Below are 16,688 nucleotides of genomic sequence, written 5' to 3' on the forward strand. Positions count from 1 at the left end.
ACTTGGCATAGAACTGATGTTCTCTGAGCTTATCCAGCACCAAACGCAAGTGCTTGGCCTGATCTTCCTTGTTCTTGGAAAAGACCAAAATGTCATCGAGGTAGACCAAGACGAAGTCATTTGTGTAGGCGTTGAAGATGAAATTCATCATGCGAGAGAATGTTGGTGGAGCATTGACGAGGCTGAAAGACATGAAAGTGTATTCATATGAACTATAGCTTGTTCTGAATGTTGTCTTAGGGATATCCTCTTCACGAATGCGAATCTGATGATAGCCCATACGGAGATCAAGCTTGGAGAATACTTGAGCACCTCTGAGTTGTTCAAACAGCTCATTGATGTTGGGAAGTGGTAATTGTTCTTTACAGTCTTCTTGTTCAATGGACGGTAGTTGACACAAAGTTGGGAGAAGAACTAGGTCGGATGAGACCCATTCTCTCTTGAATATCGAGTTGTTTCTTCATCTCCTTCAACTCTTCAGGTCCAAGCTTGTAAGGACGTCTGCAAACAGGTTCCGTGCCAGGCTCAAGATCGATGACGAATCAACTGGCCGGTGCAGAGGCATTCCTGGAAGCTCTTCTAGAAAGACGTCTTGATATTCGCAAACGACTGGAATTTGAGAGATGGCATCCAGCTCGCCCTTCTCATTGAGAGAAAACAGACGGATAGTATCATCCCTTGCGGTAAAGACAATTACATCCTCACGAATGAGTCAATTGAATCTGCCTGGCAGCACAATCAAGCTGAGCCTTGTGCTTAGAAAGCCAATCCATTCCAAGAATAAGATCGATATCCGAGTCACCAAGGACATTAGGAGAAGACAGGAACTTATAGTCACCCAATGTGATTGAAACATCCGGAACAAAAACTCGAGAAGTCATTTGCCGGGCCAGAGAGACAATAGCCAAAGGATTCGGCAACACTTGAGTAACCGAATCATGCTTAGATGCAAAAGGTCTCGAGATGAAACAATGTGATGCACCAGTGTCAAAAAGAACTTTTGCAGGAATATCGTTAACAGGAAGGTTACCCATGATGACATCTGACGAGTCCTCTGCCTGAGGTGCATTCACCATGTTGACCTTGGCGTACTTGGGGTTATGCTTGACCACTGCGGTGCTGGCAAATCTCACAGGAGGAGGAGGAGGAAGACGCCTCTGATTGAAGCATTTGTTGGCATGGTGACCCTTCTGTTGGCACTTGTTGCACGTGACCTCTGAAAGTGGACGGTGATATGGGACACTTGATCTTGGAGCTTGAGACGAAGTATTGTTCTGAAAGCTTGGGGTGGGGGGGGGGGAAAGATCCACTGCCACCTTTGCTCTTCTACTGATAAGGCTGACGGAACAGAGGAGGAGGAGGCAGCCAATACTTTTGCTACTTAGCCACTTGAGTTGAGGAAGAAGGAGTTGCATCTCTGACTCACTTCTTGGAAGCATCGCACTTGAGTTGAGCAGTCTCTTGCTTCATTGCCATGTTGTAAAACTCATCGTACTTCTTAGGCTCAAAGAGGACGAGAGCTAGTTGGAGTTATTCTCTGAGACCACCTCTGAACTGGTATATCATGCTCTTCTCGTCAGGGACATCTTGCATAGCGAAACGGGCGAGCTTCTGAAACATGATGTTGTACTGGTAGACTGACAAAGTGCCTTGCTTCAGGTTGCGGAATTCCTCACGCTTGCTTTCAACCACACTCTGAGGAATGTGATGAGCTTTGAAGTATTGACGGAATTCATCCCAGGTAATCACACGGCCTCCTCTAGAATCTTTGTATTGCTAAAACCATTCTGCAGCTTGGTCTTTGAGTTGGAAAGAGGCAAACTTGAAAAAGTCCTCAGGCCTGACGTTACTGCACTAGAAATGCTTGCAGATATCCACGAGCCAATCATCAGCGTCTGAGGCCTCGACACAGTTGTTGAAGGTCTTTGGCTGGTTAGCAAGGAACTGGTTGAGTGTAGCAAACTGATTCTGATTGTTGCCCTGGCCATGATTCCCTTGGTTGCGCTCTTGCAGAATTTGCATGATCAGCTGCGTGTTTGCATTGGTAGCGGCCATCACAGCTTGCCATGCCTCCGGCGGTGGAGGTGGTGGTGGCGGATCCTGATTCTGATTCTGACCCTTAGCAGGAGCCATCCTCAAGAGGGTGACATACGTTAGCATTTTGACAGACAAATATTCAAGCTGAATCAAATGGATAGAAATTGCAACTTATAGTCTTCACATCCGAACAAAATGAACGAATGCATTCCAATTGAAATGGTCACATTTCCATAAATTGAGAAGCCACTTAGATAGAGGTAGAAGAATAAAACAACAAGGTACGGACAAGAACAAATACTTGGTGAGGATTACCCAATCCCAAACTAAATATCCGTGGAAGAAGAACTAGAGCTACAAGAATTCCCACCTATGAAACTCCCGAACCTTTCCGGTTATGCAATCAGGTGTTGGGGATACAGGGGAAGCATAATATCTCACCCAAAGCTAGCAAACCCTACATCCAGCTGTATCCATCCTTCAACACATAACCAAGAAACCTTCGGAAATCATTTACCTCAACCTTCGAAAAGCATCCGTTATGCGAGTTATGGCAATACTCCCGAACTCCCGCCCCAGTACTAGGTGGCGTCGAGGTTATCTCACCAACAACTGCATAAAAGAGATTTTTGATGTCGGCGAAACTCAGGTATTCCAGAATCTCAACGATAAAATTGTGACGACAACACCTCGGAGCTCAACTCCCCGGGACACTGGCACAACCCCTAAATGTCAGGAGGCACCAAGAACAATGTTCTCGTCACAAAACCATCGGAACGATTCCAAGATACCCGCGTGATCCTAAAAAAATTAGTGAAATTTGAGAAGAGAAGAGTCAAAACTCTATGTCAAGATGCCTCACCAGAGCGACGAAGGGACTGAGGAGTAAAAAGAAATCCTACTCTCCGATATATATAATCCTAAATGACTCAAAACATTTTTCTAGACTCAACAACGCCAACGATTCGATCAAGCAGGGGGCTCCTAAGGTCGGGGAAGGCTTTGATTACCAACTTGTAACGCCCTCGATGCAGCTATATCTCCCACGTGTCGAAGCATGACTTAGAGGCATAACTGCATTGAAAGCAATGTCGCAAGTGAGGTAATCTTCACAACAACCCATGTAAATAAATAAAGGGGAAAGGTACATAGTTGGCTTACACTCGCGACGTCACACAAATACATAAATAAGTCATTACATTCATCCAATACACTGAGGGTCTGACTACGGAACCAAAATAAAGATCAACCCCCAAATACGACAAAGTCCCCGATCACCCCAACTGGGCACCACTACTGATCATCTGGGAAAGACACGTAGTAATGACGAGAGTCTTCATCGAACTCCCACTTGAGCTCGGTCATATCATCTGGAACGGTATCTTCGGTCCCTGCATCTGGTTTGGAAGTAACCTCTGAGTCACGGGGACTCAGCAATCTCGCACCCTCGCGATTAAGACTATTTAAGCTTATAGGTAAGGTAAAGGTATGATGTGGAGCTGCAGCAAGCGACTAGCATATATGGTGGCTAACATATTCGCAAAAGAGAGCGAGAAGAGAAGGCAAAAGCACGTTCGAACAACTATGATCAAGAAGTGATCCTAGAACAACCTACGTCAAACATTACTCCAACACCGTGTTCACTTCCCGGACTCCGCCGAGAAGAGACCATCACGGTTACACACGCAGTTTGTTGGGGATATTACTATCAGCTGAGACCTGCCCAGGAGGGGCCGGGTCAGCCTTAATGGCGGCTTAGATAAGAAGCCCAATAGACAGTCAAGATGATAGTTTATTAGTATATATAGAAAGCCCAAAGGCCTCGGGCCGGCTTAAGGCCCGTTATTGTAAACCGCCATATGGGCGGAAAGACTTGTAAAGAAAGGCATGTAAAGGAAGTCACCGAGCCGGACACGATTATGAGCCGGCCGGAACTCTGTAAGCCACCAGGCGTCAACCCGTGTATATAAGGGGACGACCCGGTGGCGGTTTAGGGCAAGAAACAACCAAGTCGATCACCAAGCTGGTGAGTTGAGCCTCTTGGAGATCGAAACCTCAGCAATACCAATCCCAACTAGACGTAGGCTTTTACCTTCATTGTAAGGGGCCGAACTAGTATAAAACCCTCTCTCATGTCCTTTGTCCCGATTAACCCCTTTAAGATTCCTAGTGCGATGGCCCTACGACTAAGTCCTTGCTCTAGGACATCTGCCGTGACAACTCCACGACAGTTGGCACCCGCCGTGGGGCTAGCGCACGGTGGATTTGAGTTCTTGAAGGGAAACTTCAAAGGGCTCAACGGATACGCTGTGGGCCGGATGACCAAGAGTCGTCGCGGCAAGATCTACATCGACAACGAAGGCTGGGGCCCCGAGGCCGGCTCAATCGAGTACGGGTATCGGGTCCCCTTCGGCGGAATTCACGTCTTCATCGGCCGAATCGGCGAGTCAGGCCCTGACCCGGATGTCCACACTGACCTCATCGAAACGGCTCAGTGCGCCGGGTCCGCCCGTGTTCAATCTGTCGTGAAGCATGCCTTCGTAGGTTGCATCCATGGCGGTGAATACTCCGAAGGATCGATGGAGGGCGGAGAGACGGCCATCTGCTCTGATACTGCATCATCAACAAGTGAGACGGACTCGTTGTACCAACTGCAAGACGGCATGCTCGGGAGCTGTTCCGATGGCAGCAGTATTCCGGACCCCCTTGAGCCGCCGAATTGGGCCGGAGTCTTCATGGCAGGGACACAGCCCGGGCAGAACACCACTGCAGTAACAGCGGCGGCCACCGGGTCGGCAGCTGCCGGGTCAAGAGACCCCGCGCGCCCCCCGGCTCAGGTTCTCATGGACCCCATGGATAAACTGACGACTCTGTTAACCGCTGCAGTAGAGCCGGCGGATAAATCTAGCCGCCGAGGAAACCCGGATGGCAGCAGAACGAGCAGCTTTGGATGCTCGTGCTTAGCAGCTTCAAGCAGAAACCTTCCGGCTCTCGGTGGATCTTAATGCATCAAACGAGGTCATGAGGAGGAGGCGTCAGAAAACTCAGTCGTGTCTGCCTCTAACGCTGGATCCGAGGAATTTCTTCCATACACCCGTAGCTGCAGGAAGCAACCCGCCAGAGGCAAACCGAGTTACGATGCCCGGTGCACCAGTTCAGCCACTCACCATGGAGCCACCGCGCATGAATACAGCTCCTCCTCGTTATATAGCAACGCCCCCGGGTCACTTCTCCAACCCCATGGAGAACCTCATTACAGCGTCGGCTCGTTTGGCAGCTCTCCAAATGGAAGGCAACTCGCCAGCAGCAATTGAAACCCGTAGGGTAAGAGAACTACTTCAGACAGCTTTGGCCCAGCAGGATGCATACTCCTACAGTCGAGACAGGATTCATTAAACTCCTCGCCCAAGCCGGAGACCGAGTTACAGTAGGCATATGGAATCTGCAGAGATGTCAAGTAATGCTCAATGCCACAACCGGCCATATAGGCATGAGCCAGTGCGGGCTGGAGCCCTTAACTTGGCGGATCAGGAGAGGATTAGTCAAGAGGCGGAACGGGCGGCTCAGATAGCAGCAGAGCAGGCGGCTCACCAAACCTTTCCGGCTTATCCAGCAACCTCGGTTGAGGCAGGAGTGGTTACGAGAACCGGAGGCATACCTTGCCTGGTCCCAGCCATACGCAATGAGCGGTTGCCCAAGGATTTCAAGGGACCTCGTAAGGTGCCTAACTACACGGCTGACTTACAGCCAGGGGCTTGGATTGAGAGTTATGAGATGGCTATGGAGCTGTTGGAGGTTAGTGATGCTGCAATGGCCAAGTACTTTACCATGATGTTGGATGGAACGGCTCGAACCTGGTTGAAAGGATTACCACCCAATTCCATCAGCTCATGGGCAGAGTTGAAGGCACGGTTCATCCTGAACTTTAAAGACACGTGTAAGCAGCCAATGTCAATTGTGGACCTGACCAATTACAAGCAAGAGGATGGAGAATATACGACCCATTGGGTGCGCCGGGTCAAGGAGATAATACATTCGTCTGATAAAATGGACGCCGGCTCAGCAGTTTTGATGTTGGAGACAAATTGCCGTTTTGAACCTCTGAAGCAGAAGTTGGGGCGGCTTAAACGTGACTGTAATGACATGGGAACATTGATGGCGGCTCTTGTCAAGTATGTTGATTCTGATACCACCAAAGACCCGGCGTCTGATGAAGAAAAGGCAACGAAGGGAAAGAAGAACGGCAATGGCAAGGGTCACCAGCATAACCCGGCAAATCAAGGAGGTAACAAGCGTAAGGCTGATGAGTTTGTTGCTAATACTAATGCGCAGGGTGGTAATCAGCGGCGCAAGGGCAGACAGCCCCCTCGATCGGGCGGGTCAGGCCCCACCCTTGCGCAGTTGTTGAATGAACCTTGTCCAAGACACGGCACCCGGGAGAAGCCAGCTACCCACTTGTGGAAGGATTGCACAATCATGAAGGCATTTAAAAATTCAAACGCATTTGATGGGGGTCATGGATCGGGTGGTGGCTCAGGCGGCTTTCAGGGCCCTGGCACCGGTTCAAGCGGAGGAGGTTTTCATGGTCATCTTGGTCACCAGGGAGGATATAATCAGCAACACGGCCAAGGGAATCAATAGCAGCAACAATCCGGCTATCAGAGCAACCCGAAGCAGTTGAGTAGTGGACAGTATCATGTCTTTACTACCAGTTTATGTAAGAGAGACCAGAAACTCCACAAGAGGGCCGTCAATGCCGTTGAGCCGGCAGCTCCACATTATTTACGTTGGTCGGAGCAGCCCATTGTGTGGAGCAGAGAGGATCACCCGCCCCGGGTTGATAATCCTGGTCACTTGGCGTTAGTAGTGGCACCTCAGGTTGGTGGGTACAAGTTTACTGAGGTACTCATGGATGGAGGCAGCAGCATCAACATCCTTTACTATGAGACGTTTCGCCAGATGGGATTGATGGACAAAAATCTTAAACAATCCAACACTGTTTTTCATGGTGTGGTGCCTGGTAAGTCGGCATACCCAGTTGGTAAGATCAAGCTGGAAGTAGCCTTTGGAGATGAATATGACTCTAGAGCAGAAAAATTAACCTTTGAAGTGGCTAAAATCAAAAGCCCATATCATGCTCTGTTTGGGCGGCCGGCTTACGCCAAGTTCATGGATCGGCCGTGTTACGTATATTTGCAGCTCAAGATGCCGGGTCACAAGGGCACCATTACAGTCCATGGGAGCCGGAAGATAGCCTTGGAATGTGAAGAAGGGGATGCTGCCTATGCTGAATCTGTTTCTGCAATAGAGGAGTTGAAATTCTACAAGGATCATGTTGACCCGACGGACATGATGTCATTAAAGAAACCAACAATAGAGCATGAGCCGGAGTTAAAGTCCAAATCAGCTGATGACACTAAGATGGTTGACTTTGTGCCTGGCGATTCATCCAAATAGTTCATCATCAGTGCGAACTTGGATCCGAAATAGGAAAGTGCGCTCATCGAGTTCATCCGTGAGAACCGGGACATCTTTGCATGGAAACCTTCAGACATGCCGGGTGTCCCGAGGGAACTCGCTGAGCACACGCTTAATATCGATCCAAAGTTCAAACCTGTCAGACAGTTTCTTCGGCGGTTCAATGAAGAAAGGCGCAAGGCCATTGGAGAAGAGGTGGCCCGGCTCTTGGCGGCCGGGTTCATTGTGGAGGTTTTTCATCCAGAATGGTTAGCTAACCCGGTGCTTGTGCTTAAAAGAATGGCACCTGGCATATGTGTGTGGATTACACAGATTTAAACAAGTCATGTCCGGCTGATCCTTTTGCTCTTCCCCGTATTGATCAGATCATTGATGCTACGGCGGGTTGCGCACGGTTGAGTTTCTTAGATGCTTACTCTAGGTATAATCAGATTAAGATGGCAGTCAAGGATCAAGAGAAAATAGTGTTTATAACACCTTTTGGGGCTTTCTGCTATGGGTCTATGCCTTTTGGGCTCAAGAGTGCTCAGGTGACTTACCAACGGTGTGTGCAAAATTGTCTTCATGATCAAATTGGGCGCAATGTTCATGCCTATGTGGATGATATAGTGGTGAAGTCCAGGGAAGAGGAAACCTTGGTCACAGACCTGAAAGAGACTTTTGATAATCTTCGGGTTTACAAGATGATGCTTAACCCGGCCAAGTGCATCTTTGGGGTGCCAGCCGGCAAGCTCTTAGGCTTTCTGGTGTCTAACCAAGGTATTGAAGCTAACCCGGAGAAGATCAAAGCAATTGCATCTCTGGCCAAACCAACCTACGTCAATGATGTTCAACGACTGGCGGGTCGTCTGGATGCTTTGAGCCGGTTCATAAGCCAGTTAGGGGAAAAGGCTATGCCTCTGTATCATTTGATGAAGAAAACGGATGTGTTTGTTTGGAGCAATGCTGCGAACGCCGCTTTTGAGGATCTGAAGGCACAATTGGCTGAGCTGCCGGTCCTAGCTGCTCCAATTGAGAAAGAGCCGCTATTGTTATATGTAGCTGCCAACTCACGGGTTGTTAGTGTGGCTATGGTGGTAGAGCGCAAGGAGGCCGGCAAAGAGCATCCGGTTCAGCGGCCGGTTTATTATGTCAGTGAAGTGCTAATTGAGTCTAAGCAACGATATCCACATTGGCAGAAGCTTGTTTATGGGGTGTTCATGGCAAGCCGGAAGCTTAAGCATTACTTTCAAGGACATCCAATCACTGTGGTTAGCCCTGCTCCTTTGGAAGACATTATTCAAAACAGAGAAGCTACAGGGCGAGTTGCCAAGTGGGCAATTGAGCTTGGGTCTCATGGGCTGAAGTATGTTCCATGCACTGCGATTAAGTCTCAATCTCTAGTTGACTTCATCAATGACTAGACAGAGATGTAGATGCCAGAAGAAAAACCGGACAACACATATTGGACTATTCATTTAGATGGGTCCAGGCAATTGGAAGGCTCAGGGGCTGGAGTTGTATTAACTTCCCCACAAGGTGATAAATTTTGTTATGTGTTACGATTGATGTTTCCGTGCACTAACAACGCAGCAGAGTATGAAGCATTGCTCCATGGTCTTCGAGTGGCAAAGGAGATGAGCTTGAGCCGGGTCAGATGTCTTGGTGATTCAGATCTAGTGGCTCAGCAGGTGTCTGGCAAGTGGGATTCCAAAGACCCTCTCATGGCGGCTTACCGCCGAGAGGTCGATGATGTTGCAGGATATTTTAAAGGTTATCAAGTGGAACACATTGACCGTCGAAAAAACGAAGCAGCTGATGCTTTAAGTCGGCTGGGGTCTCAACGTAAGCCGGTACCACCCAACACCTTTTTAGATGTTTTGCATAACCCCTCTGTCAAGTTGCCCACAGAAGAAGATTTAGCTGTTCCTGACCCGGAGGCGCAGTTGGTGGCGGCTCTTCATGTCATCCCAGATTGGACGGTGCCGTTTTTGGCTTACATGACCCGGGGAGAATTGCCAGCGGATGAGACCCTGGCTCGACAGATAACCCGGCGGTCTAAGTCCATGATGATTTCGGATGGAGAGTTATTTCATCGTAGTGTTTCCGGAGCATTTCAACAGTGTGTTTCCCCCGAAGAAGGTCAAGAAATTCTTCGTGAGATCCATGAAGGCGATTGTGGTCATCACGCCGGATCAAAATCCTTAGTGGCCAAGGCGTTTCGTCATGGTTTTTACTTGTTGACGGCTCACGCTGATGCGGAAGATCTGCTTAGTAGATGTGATGGATGTCAGAAATTCGCACGACGAGCGCATGTGCCGGCTCAAGAGCTCCGGATGATTCCAATCACTTGGCCGTTTGCAATCTGGGGGCTTGACATGGTGGGACCTTTCAAAAGGTCTAAGGATAAGAAGACACATCTCTTGGTGGCTGTTGATAAGTTCACTAAATGGGTTGAGGCGGAGCCTATGAGTAAGTGTGATGCAGCCACGGCGGTTCAGTTCATGAAGAAAATAATCTTCTGTTTCGGTTTTCCACACAGTATTATCACAGACAATGGCACTAATCTATCCCAAGGGGCTATGGAAGAGTTTTGTCAGCGAGAGCACATCCAGCTTGATGTTTCTTCTATAGCTCATCCTCAATCCAATGGTCAAGCTGAGAGAGCCAATCAGGAAATTCTGAAAGGGCTAAAGCCCCAGCTTATGGTTCCTTTACAGTGAACGTCGGGTTGTTGGGTAGAGGAGTTGCGTGTTATGGAGCATCAATACTACACCCAACAGGTCTACGGGTTACACACCCTTCTTCATGGTTTATGGGGCAGAAGCAGTATTGCCCAGTGACATCCGTCATGACTCACCCCGTGTGGCGGCTTATGTTGAAGCTAACAATGAAAAAGCCAGGTAGGATGCGCTTGACTTGCTGGATGAAGAAAGAGACTTAGCAGCAGCACGGTCAGCAATCTATCAACAGGACATGCATCGTTATCACAGCCGTCGGGTTAAGACCAGGACTTTTCTGGAAGGCGGCTTGGTGCTCCGGCTCATCCAAGATCTTTCAGATGCACACAAGTTATCCCCACCTTGGGAAGGACCCTTTGTGGTCACTAAAATTTAAACAATGGGTCTTACTACCTCATTGACGTTCGAGAGCATGCAGACTCGCGTAAGTCGGAAGAGGAGACCCGCCGGCCGTGGAACATTGCTCAACTTCGGCCGTACTATACCTGAGCCACCGGCTCTCATCATGTACATATGTTCACATTGTATATACGATGATAAGCAATAAAGTAAGACCATCAGTCTCTTTTCTTTTCAAACATTATGCATCTTTATTATTTTTTCACAAATGACTATTAAGGATCTGATCATATTTGAATCAAGTTTAACCTTTTCTAGTCCGGCTTATGATCGTATTCGAATCTAGCTGTAAATCTCATGGTCACTTGGGGGCTTCCTGTTCAAACATAGGTCGTATTCTAACCAAAGAGAACATAGCTGTCATAACCCTCTTGATCGGCTCAAGGCCAAACTCACTTGGGGGCTTCTTGATCGTATCTGAATCATAGCTTAACCCCTTTTGAGCCGACTTGGATCGTATTCGAATCAGGGTCTTTAAAAACCTCTCAAGGTCATTTGGGGGCTTCTTGTTCAAACATAGGTCGTATTCGAACCAAAGAGAACATAGCTGTCGGTACCCTCTTGATCGGCACAACGCCAAAGCCACTGGGGGCTATATGGTTGTATTCGAACCTTAGCTTAACCCCTTTGGTCCGGTTTACTGATCGTATTCGAATCATAAACCCCCACTCTTTTGAATACAGAGTTAAAATTATGTTTGTTATCTGTTGCTTGCCTTTGAGTTTTTGTTGTTTCGATATTACAAATGAGATAGCCTGGTTTTCTTCGTCGGCTCAGTTATTGGACAACACAGCCGCCCGGGTTATTCAAGCCGGTGGTCTAAGGATCCAAAGGTACGAGCCACTGAGATATGATGATTATTGAATATTCAAGGAGTATTAACTTTTATACATATTGAATTATCAAATTCATCACCCGGGTTATTTGAACCGGCAATTTAAGAATCAACACGGACAAGGTATGATTCTTACTTATACGCGCTTATCGGCTGCGTTAACTTAAGAGTTAGTATTAAACCTTATCCTTTATTTATATTTGTCTCTGTTTTTTGAGGTGGAGGTATGGGCTGTCAATTAGGTGTTTAAACACAGTTGGTTCTAAACCGCCTTGCCAGGTTTTTTCTTGTGTTCACAGGAACAGAGTTTAAACATTGCAGAGACAAGCATTAAACGATGCATAAGAAAGCATTAAACATTGGCATCCGGAAGCACAGATTCACATAGAAGTGTTTTATGTGCGATGGCATAAGCAAACATGCGGTGTTTTAAACAGCTAAGCTATTACAAGGCTTTATAAGCCCATAAAGATGATCATTGTCCTTCCCTCACCGGTTCACCATCTTGAGTCTGCTGGAAGTTGGATTTGGACCAATCAAAGCCGTTCATGGCGACAAATTCAGCTTCATCGTCAATCAGGCCGACCGGGTCAATTTCCGGGGCGAATGTATCTTCTCTCACAGGTGGAATCAGATCGGCAACTTTGTATGAAGGAGTGGCCATCTTCTTATTTGCACTGTCAAAACTCGGCTGGTATTTGTCCATGTTGGTGTCATCTCCAAGGCTAGTCGCTTGAGGCCGGACTTCACGGACGCAGGCTATAAAGTCATCTTGATCAAAAGGAGACTTGTCCTCCTTAACAGTAGGATAGCCCTTTGCCACGTCTGCCGGGTCTAGGTCTGGGACCCAAGCTTTGGAACGTCTTAGGGCAGTCAGTGCACCGGCTCGTGCACAGGAGCGTTTTACCTCTTGGAATCTAGCAGGAAGGATGGACAGCTTCTTTAGGACATCGCTAAGCCGGTTGGATCCTTGATTTACCGGAGAGATAGCGGCCAGAGCCTGTTGTGCACCAATCTATAATTTGAAACCAAGGTGTATACTACCTTCAGCTTAATCAACAGGTCTTGGCTCAGATTTTTGCTTCGCGGACCTGTATATATTTGTAACCGAGTCAGTTGGCGGATCATATTCTGGTTTGACAAAAATTATATTCAAATCAATTCAGATGGCTTACCAAAAATTGCAGCAACCATCTGGGATACCCGGCCCTTCAAATTGTTTAGCTCTGTTGAAATTTCTTTCAGAGCTGTTTCGGCTGTCTCAGCTCGGCGGGTCAGGAGTGTTTTCTCATTCTCCCAAGTTTTCTCTTTGGCAGCAAAGCTGGTCTTCAAAGTCTCCATTTCAGAAAGGCACATTTGCAATTTGGAGGTGGAAGAGTTGATTTATGACTCCTGACATGCTAGCCGGGTCTTGGCATCAGTCAATTGGGAGGTCAGTTCAGACAATGCATTCTGTGAAACATTCAGATAAGTCAAGATTTGGTTTTAAATTCCAGTATCCAAATTCAAAATTCAAAGTCCCAAGTACTTTACGAATAAACCACTTGGCACTTGGGGGCTAATGTATGCCAAATCAAATTTTTGCGACTCTACCAATATATTTGAAGTCCCAAGTCCTTTACAAAGTAACAACACTTGGCACTTGGGGGCTAATGTACGCAGTTCAGCAAGTTTTTCAAGGTTAAGCCGGAGTGTTAAAATACTTTAAAGACAGTTTTAAATTATAAAGTACCGATTCATTACTGATCAAAATGAACCGGTCCTTGGGGACTATGGGTGAAGTTTTGTTCTATCAGTACAAGGCAAAGCTTCAGAGATAAAAGTTTCGGCTTATATTCTAAGTCTACAGGTTATTTCGTTTCTCTTATAATCTGAAGACTTGGGGGCTGAAGGAATATTGGTAAACCGGAAATAACATACCTCATACTTCAACTGAAGTTGCTTGACCATCTCAATCTCAGACTCACGACTGGAGTGTACATGAGTGAGATAGCCGGATAAGATATCTCTGGCATTGAGACGGTCATAGTTGGCGATATCAAAGCGAACCTTCTGCCGCCCCAATGCTTCTTGCTTTGTTGTGCACCGAGCCAACACCGTTGGATTCCCCGGCTCAACAAAGCAGCTCCCAGTAATTTGAACATCTGGAGCATGTGGAGACGGTGGGTCAGTTGAGCTTGACAGTCCGACTGTGGAAGGATTCATGGTAGCTTGGTCAAGGGACGGCTCCGAAGGATTTGCTTCATCGATAATAGGCGGGTCTTCTGGGGCAGCAGTTAATGGAGAAGGCGGCCTAGCCGGCTCAGACATTGGTACTGGCGGGTCTTCCGCCGGCTTTGTTACCTTCGCTTTCTTGGATCTAGCCTGGACACTAAAGAAAATATATATATATATATATTACAGGACAGTCAATATCAAGATACAATTGAACAGCCCAGAAGAAAAGAGGACTTTTTGATTACCCAGGGGCAGTCTTGAAAGCCGGGAATAGTGTTTGTGAAAGAGTCGCCTGAAGAACGAGACACCTCCTAAAAAGGTAAAAGAAAGGAGTTAAAAGGAATACAATGAGCAGGATTCATTAAAACAAGTTAAGGACAGTAAAAGTAAACCTCGTTCGGGCGTTTTCGAGGGGTCTGTTGAAGGTCAATAGCCGGTTCATCTTCAATCTCAGCTTCACGGCGGCTTTCGTGTTGCTGCTTTTTCAAATGAAAGTTGGGATCCAAGTGAGCTAAAGGGTTAGAAAACCTTACTTTATGGATCACCCGTCGAACTTTGTGTCTTGATAAGGGCTCTGAGTCGGAGGAAATGATAGTTACCTCTGCTTCCCTGGCCTGACTGGCCCCAGCGTCATCCTGGTAAGGATCAGTGTCAATAAGATTGTTAAAAAATTGGCCAAGGGAATCAAGGGCTACCTCCGAGTCAGACAAATCATCAAGCTTCATTAAATCTTCAGTGGTAGTTTTCTTCTCTTTCTTTGATTTCCGGGTCGTCTTCTTGGTGTTCATAGCAGCGGCTTTCGCCTTCTTGGCAGCTTCATGACCATATTTCACCTTCCAGAAGTCAGAATTGGCCTGTAAAGACAAGAAGAAAGATCAGTATTAAGTACTAGTAGCTGGGCAAAACACAAAGAAAAAGAGATCAGAATGTACTTACTTCTAGCACCGGATTAATCTTGCAGAAGGGACTTAACCCAACAATACTGCAATCTTCATACTTCCCATTTACCAAAAGAGTTGACATCGAAACAATGTCTTCTTCGGTGAGTTCAACTGGGATGTGACGAAGAGGGTTGTCCGGGCTTCCGTCATATTCATACATCAGTTGAGATCGACGACTTAATGGAATAACCCGCCATGAGATCTAGCAACGGGTCAGATCTACTCTGGTTAAACCATTACCCAACAAGCCATTGATTCTTCTAATGGAGGGAAGAAGCTTCCTACGTTCAGCGATGGTAAGCTTATTCGGAAGGGTGAACTCAGAGTCAAGACGACTAGGGCGGTAACCCGGCAGAGGCTTCTCGTTTGCTGGAGAAGTATCCTGACAATAAAACCAAGTTTGGTTCCAGTCCTTTGGGTGGCTTGGTAAGACGATGAGAGGGAAAATAGCACCCTGACGGCGCTGAATCGAGATGCCTCCAAGTTCTAAGCTAGAACCGTTGGTACCTTCATTCTGACGATTTAGATAAAAAAAATACTCTCTAAACAGCTCTACAGTGGGCTCCTGCTGAAGATATGCCTCACAGAGCACCTGGAAGTTACAAATGTTGGAAATAGAATTGGGTCCAGGGTCCTGAGGATGGAGTTTGAAAAAATGCAGGACCTTTCTGAAGAATTTTGAACCGGACGGTGAAAAGCCACGGTTCATGTGGTCAGTGAAGATAATCACTTCTCTGTCTTTTGGATTGGGACGTTCTTCCTCCGGGTCAGGAGCACGATAAGACATGACATTCTTTGAAGGCAGAAACCCAACGATGAGGAAATCTTTTAACCGTTCCTCAGTTACGGATGAAGGGGCCCAGTTACAGACGGTGGGTGACTTCGACAGCATGATGTGCAATGAACTGAAAAACAAATAATAATATGCCGGTTCAGTCTACGGTCAATTATAAAGCAAGTAATGGCGGTTTAACTAAGGGCTAATGACATATAGGGAAAAGAAAGCCAGAGTGGTAAGCCGCCATGACTACAGATTTTCTCAGAAGGCACATTCAGTTAAGTGTTGGCATAAACAAGTTTCACCAAGTTATCATTATCATTTTGGATCAAAAGGATGTTTCAAAAGGGGAAATATTCTAGACCTAGAAACCTAGTACAGATGAGTTCGTCGACTATAAAGAAGCACCTATACAAATAAAAGGGATCTACTGATATGAACAATGAATGCCAAACAGCTACCGCACGAGTTATATCTCTTTTTTGGATCAAAAGAAGTTGCGGAGAAGATCTACAAGATGATCCATGGCGAACAGGTGAAGAACACTAAATAACTCACAACCCTAAACAGATCTAGGTGCGTGAGAGAGAAGAAAACTTACAAGATGTAGGCCTGTCGCGAAGAGTCGTCGTGTTCTCTGGACGGACTCAGGGTGATGCAACGACCAAGCTTGACGACGACGATGAGAGTTGCGGCGGCGGCGGAGCTCAAGCAGCGACGGAGGTTGCGAGAAGAAGAAGATGAGGAAGAAAGGAGAATGAGAAAGACCTAAGTTATGCCTATTTATAAGGGAGTGCGCGAACAGGCGGGCGCGAAAATCAAGGAGACCCAATAATGATTATCCAACTGAACAGACGCCTCGATTCCCGGAAGGCATTAAAAATGAAAGATCTGTTGGAAGATGATGTCATGAAAGTTTTTGTGTTTCAAAAAGATGACGTCACGGCGGGTTAAAGAAGTTTTCAGACAGAGGATGGATTCTACCTAAGTATTGAAGATTGACAAAGAACAAAGTTCAAAGTCAACCTGGGGCCTAATGTTGGGGATATTACTATTAGCTGAGACCTGCCCAGGAGGGGCCGGGTCAGCCTTAATGGCGGGTTACATAAGAAGCCCAATAGACAGTCAAGATGATAGTTTATTAGTATATATAGAAAGCCCAAAGGCCTCGGGCCGGCTTAAGGCCCGTTATTGTAAACCGCCATATGGGCGGAAAGACTTGTAAAGAAAGGCATGTAAAGGAAGTCACCGAGCTGGACACGATTATGAGCCGGGCGGGACTC

Source organism: Triticum urartu, chromosome 2 (assembly GCF_003073215.2).
Source record: "Triticum urartu cultivar G1812 chromosome 2, Tu2.1, whole genome shotgun sequence".
In the NCBI taxonomy this organism is placed as follows: domain Eukaryota; kingdom Viridiplantae; phylum Streptophyta; class Magnoliopsida; order Poales; family Poaceae; genus Triticum; species Triticum urartu.